A 6,117-nucleotide genomic window follows, 5' to 3' on the forward strand; every position below is an offset into this window, starting at 1 on the left:
TCTCCTTAAAAACATTTTAAGTACAAAGTACTTGTATATTTGGGTCAAAATATATCTATTAATAGAAACAAAAATGAATTCAAACACAGATAAAATACTATAATTAAAATATTTAATTTCAAGTGATTGAACTGTTTGTATAGTCAGTGTGAATAGCCTAGTCCACTATACCACAAACAGTAAAGATAATATTTGCTTCATATCACAAAATAGTAGGATATCTTAATGTGATCTGTGAAACTCAAAATATTAAAATAAAAGGGGTTGTTGTTGCTGGAAGTAAACAACTTTCCTATCAGTATTTTTCATTATTATGAATCCACTTGTTTAAGGCCAGAAGGAAGTTCAAACAAGCTTTCATTTTTATGGAAAGAAAGTTTGGGTTAAATTAATGGAGCTGTATGTGCTAATATTGTATAACACAGTAAATCACTGTGGATTAGCTGAGCTGCTAGTCTTAGCTTCATGCATTTTACCTCATGTTTGCCTTAAACTAAAACTAAGAATGATATTTTAATAGTAGATACTTCTGGTTTAACTGGTGCACTGAGTGTGATCTACAGCCATGCTCAAAGTATGCTTATCTCTTACATACTTTTTAAAAATAGGGTTTTGTTATTAGAGTGCATTGAAATATTCTTTATAGTTTTGTGGTTTGGGTTTTTTTGTTCCTCTTCATGGATGCAGCATTATGTATGTACTTTTCTTTTTTCTTTTTGCATGATAGTTGAACAGCCACACCTTTTTTCTCTGCTGCAGGAAATACGGCCTTTGCAATTTGTCAAGGACTCTCTGCAGCATCATTCAAAAATCTCAGGGAGTTCATGTTGTAAATCATCCTCGTTTAAACTTTTTCTATCTTCACAATTCTGAAAACAGCTTGAGAAAAAAAGGCTCTGATAAATGTCAATACCTTATCCTTCAATTTTTCTCAATTTTTATGCTGTAGGTATTCTCTCTGACCTATCAACAATGTAACCAGTGAGAGGGAATAAGAGAAAGTAGGAAGGTTTCTTGTTAAAAAGAAATTGTTAGCCCCCACACTCTCCCACACCCTCAAAAAAAAAAAAAAATCAGTCAAAGAAAAAAACACAGAAAGGTATTATATTTAGAGGAAGAATATAAAGACTTTTGTACCTACCTATTCCCAAATTTGTGAACGTATTTATGACAGATAAATTCTTTAACCACCAAATAAAAACATTATACTCATGTCCAGCTCTGAAAGACAGAAGTAATACTTTACAGAATACTGTCCTACAAACAAAAAATTGGATTTATTTTTGTGTCTTCTCCTCTATGTGTAAATCTCCCTGATACCACAAAGATATTTCAGATGAGGGAGCACAACTGTAGTACTAAGGTGTACGCAAAGGACAAAAGCTGCACCGTTCAAAATTCTTTTGAATTAGAAGTCTATTATCTGATCTGAAAATATCTCCTCACTTGTGACTCAGCATTTGATGTGAAGTCTTACACTGACAATTCCACTGCTCTTCATCATTTCCTTAGGATCATCTCTCTTTACTCTTTGACGATCACTTTACATCTTTATCACTTGCTGCCTTTCATTTCTGTCCACAGAGTTTAGTTTGAGTTTAGTTCTGTTCCATCTCACCTCAAAATTCACTGAAAATGCTGAAATCTTACCAGCTCCCTGCCTTTGTGTTACCCTTGAATCTACCAAGCTCTTTCCCATCTGTCACTTTAGAGCCATCTTAATCATACCTTTCCTATAAACAGCAAAATAAAAACATCAGATCTCAGCATATCCTAATCACCCTCAATTCATGTGGCACAATAAGAGCTGTGAAGGTGGAATGGACAGGAGGACAGGCTCATTAGGCATACTGGGTCTGCATTTTAATGACTGTGCATCAGTGTTGTTTGGGCTGTCTACCTCCATGTGTTGGCATGACCACTCCTGTGATAGCCATACCGCAGTGTTCATCCACTGTTCTTCTTCTCCCAGTTTACACCATTGTCAAAACATCTCCAGCACTTCTAAGTTTCCTTGTGTTCTGTATTTATAATAGTATGTGTCTCCACACAACATAAATCCTCATCCTAGCCTCCTTCGCATACCTATTAAAACAGTGCACAGCCTGGTAAACACCTGCCAATGGTGTGGTAGAGCTATCATCAGCAAGGTAAGAACATCAGCTGCCAGAAGAAGCAGGAGTTGCTGCTTGCATCCATTTTCTTTCCCAGGAAAAGGAGTTGTGCTGATTCAAACAAGGTCACTCTGGGAAAAAAGGGAAGCTGCTATATCTTTCAAGCAAAGAATCCTAACTGGGAGAAGAGAGACAAATGAAGAAGCCCATGATGAAAAATAGAAAGAACAAGGCTGCTTAGATTTCTTTACCAAAGTAACAATCTGACCAGCACTGTGCATCATCATTTCAACCCTTCACTCTCAGATAGAGGAGAACTGCAGTTCAAGCCTTCCCCAGAAGAAAGCTACAACTGTGAGTACCAATTCTATGCAGATCTCTGGAAGGACTTGAAAGCCTCTTGCATATCTGTAGGCAGACAAGGACCTACAGGGCCTATGAAGGTAGTCTTGTGCTGCTACCTGCAGCATCTGCAACATTTAGGTTTTTAGATCTTTTAAGTTTTCCATTCTTCAGCTGGTCCCTCTGAGCTCCAGAAAGGTTCATAATAAACACACTCGGCTACTTTAAAAATTTGCGGGTTTACAGGAAAGCAATTACTTGGTATTTAGTTTAGTTGGATGTGAAAATAAATACCCGTGACACTTGCTGCAGCTATTGTAAAAGAAAAAAATAAGTGCTTTTTTTTTGCACAGATGCTAGATTAATATATCTGGTTAAATGAACCATTCAGTTGGATCAACGGCATCACTAAATGAAAACACCTTTCTTCGGAGATTTTACTTGTAAAATTGCAGTGCCTGATTCATGCTTTAGTCACATCCTCCTTCTGGATTCTGCTTTTTCTGAGTTCAGTGAAAGTTTTAGTTCGGAAAGATCGATTTGTTGAAAGTGAATGACTTTCACCATTTTAGTGAAGCCAAAAATATGATTTATACTGGGGAAGGAGAGCTTCCTTCTCACTTCTTAGCGCTAGAGGAGTTTTCAACACAAGTCATTTACTCTTTCCCTTTCTTTTAAATATCATTGATTTAAAGCAAAATTAATGCTCTAAGCTTAAGTGACCCATGTAAGTTTGAAAAGAGAAGTAAAGCAATGAAAGAGAGCACAAGAAATCTAAATTAAGCATATTTTCCCAATGATCAAAGAAACAATAATATTTTCAGAAGTTACAGCTGAACCCTTGATTGCTATACAAGCCCAATCCTAGCCTTTATTTTTAAAATAAATTTTATATTATCATAAGGTAAAATTCAGCTGAGGAATATGAGTAATTTTATATTTGTATGCCAGTTTAAAATTTAAAATTTAACATTTAAAAACCTGTAAGGTACTGATATCCTTTATTTTAAACATGACTGATTTTGTTGGTCAGAAAGAATTACTGTCTTTCTTTTTTTTTTTTTTTTTCAGTGACAAGACTCTGCATTTTGAATTTTCCTTGCCAAATGGAAAACATTTTTAATTCCTCTCCAACATTTTCACTCCCACATTCTACTGACTAGTTTTAGTGTAGAAAACACCCATGGGGTGATTTTGTTTGATATTCTGAGCATATCTGGCACCTCTTTAGTAATGAAACAGTACATTGAAGCTCTGCCTGCAGGAAGAATTTCTTCAACTGTTATCTAAGCTGCATGGCCAAGATCCAGGCCCAGAGACTTGTGCTGTCATTTGAGAATAACTTTAGTGACACAAACTACCTTGTTAGCTTTTAGTATCTTGGTAGAAAGTCTACACTAACCTAGAAAAAAAATAATTTAATTAAATAATTTAAATCTTGCATTTTAAAAATGTCAACATGGTATCTCCATTTGTTAATATCACCATCTCTTTGATGATTTAAAGAATGATATTAACATGGAAAACTTAGAGTTCACAGCAGAAGGAGGCAAAAATTATGCAACACTTTTATTAAATATGCTACAGTTTTCAGATCTGTGATTTTTTTTTAAATTCAGCTAGAATTCTTAGTTTTGCTCCTCCCTTTTGTGATGCAAACTTTGTAGTCTTTATATGTCTATCAGATTAACATCAAAAAGAAAAAAAGATATTTCCAATACTGGTATATAGTATGCAGCTTTATTTAAAAGTCTACCAAATGTCATTAGAGTTCAGCTGGATCCCACTGTGCTGCTAGAAAATTATTAGATTAGAGATGTATGAAAAAATAGGAAATTACTCTAGAAGTTCTGCACGATTTTAGTTACCTAAGATTTTAATATTCTACTGGATTTGATCATAAGAGAAATCTCAACAGGAATAAGCTTTTATGGAAATCTCAACAGGGACATAAACTTTATATAGCATGAAGTTTTAAACACACATCTGTTTGGACTTTATGGAGAAAAGAAAGGGAACATTTAGAAACTTTTTTAATGCTTTGAGAAAATGAGTGCTTCTGTCTCAGAATTAATCAAACAGATTTTCCACAGACTCCTTTCTATAGAACCTATGCATAATAATGAACAATCCATTTAAATGGGAGGTATACAATGCAATATTTAAGAAGGATCAGAAGTAAATCATTGTAGTGAAAGTGTTTAGAAGTATGTTGTGTGATTCTGAACCTAGTAAATACACCTTGAAATACTGCAAAATGTTAGTCCCTTTGGTTTCCTTACTATAAGGCATATGATTTAAAGCTGTGACATACCAAGGGCATAATAGCCAATTAAGTAAATAGGAAGTTTCTCTCTTAGAGTTCCTGAATTATAATCTTGTTCTTAAGCCTCTGAGGCTCAGCACCCTCTGTTGCTGGTGACACTGAAGGAGCTGATAATTCAGAAGGCTCTTTGTGACAGACTTCTTGTCATTTTTGTTAAGACTGCAAGACCCACCTCCAGCTGTGATAGTAATAACAGAAGTTAGTAGATGATGAAAATTTTTGTTCAGTTAACCCTCAACTATAAATCTGTATTGCCTTTTATTTGTCTTTACATTTTATGAATTAAAGTAGAAATTATAGGGTAACTAATTTAATTTAAAATATATTCTATCACTCTGTCTGGATTTTCTTTAGCATTCTTGAAACCTGTTTGCTGATAAAAACCTACCAAATGTTCAAATGCTTCTTATTTTACTCCATGGCTCAAATGACATTTAGCTAGAGCATGAAGTTCTGAAGATTTAATTTTGTTATCTTACCTCACCCCTTGACATTTATTAACATTTCAAAGTTCTCCAGCCTCTCAGGATCTGCTATCCACTTTGAAGCTAACTTTTGTCAGTGTTGAATATGAGCCGTGTCAGAAGAAAGAAACATTTTTATCTGAAGATTACTATTCAATTTTCTCAATGAGAAGAACAATCTGAGTATTAGAGCCACATGGTGCCTTCTACTGCTAGGTGGAAAAAGCCCCTAAAATTTGAATTTGCCAGGTTGTATTTTTGCTGTGTGAAAAAAGTCCTTGTCTTCAATTCCAAATCATACTCAGGAGAAAATGGAAATGAAAGGAGAATAATAAGGAAAAAAAATGCAAAACCCCAACAGTGGTAAGTAAATATTTTTACACTTTTGCCTAAAATTAATGTACAGCATAATATGGGGTGGAGCTACTACTGTTCCTTTTGGATAATTTGAAAACCCTCTAATGAGTTCATAGAGATTGTTTTTAGACAATGGATCAAGCATTGTCTGCTAACACTTTATTTAAGTTTTCTTCATCTACTTCTAAAATTTATAGAGACTCTACTTTTCTAAAGGCTTTTTAAAGGTGCAAGAAACACAATTCCAACAATTTCCACTACTTCGCTTATTTTATAGATCATATATAGATCATATATAGGTCACAGGAACTATAATATGGAAATCCTGTTGAGCCTAGCAAATCATTGCATAGCTATGGCATCTAGTTAGTATTGTAATTATAGAGCATTATTTGAAAAATGGGGCAAAATGCAATGATGTATTATAATGTCACATTCAAGGACACAATCCACAGAACCCTAGAAAAGGACCTTTTAGAGAAAAGGCAGTACAGTGTCACCTCGAAGGAGCTTT

Source organism: Cinclus cinclus, chromosome 1 (genome assembly GCF_963662255.1).
Source record: "Cinclus cinclus chromosome 1, bCinCin1.1, whole genome shotgun sequence".
NCBI classification, from domain to species: domain Eukaryota; kingdom Metazoa; phylum Chordata; class Aves; order Passeriformes; family Cinclidae; genus Cinclus; species Cinclus cinclus.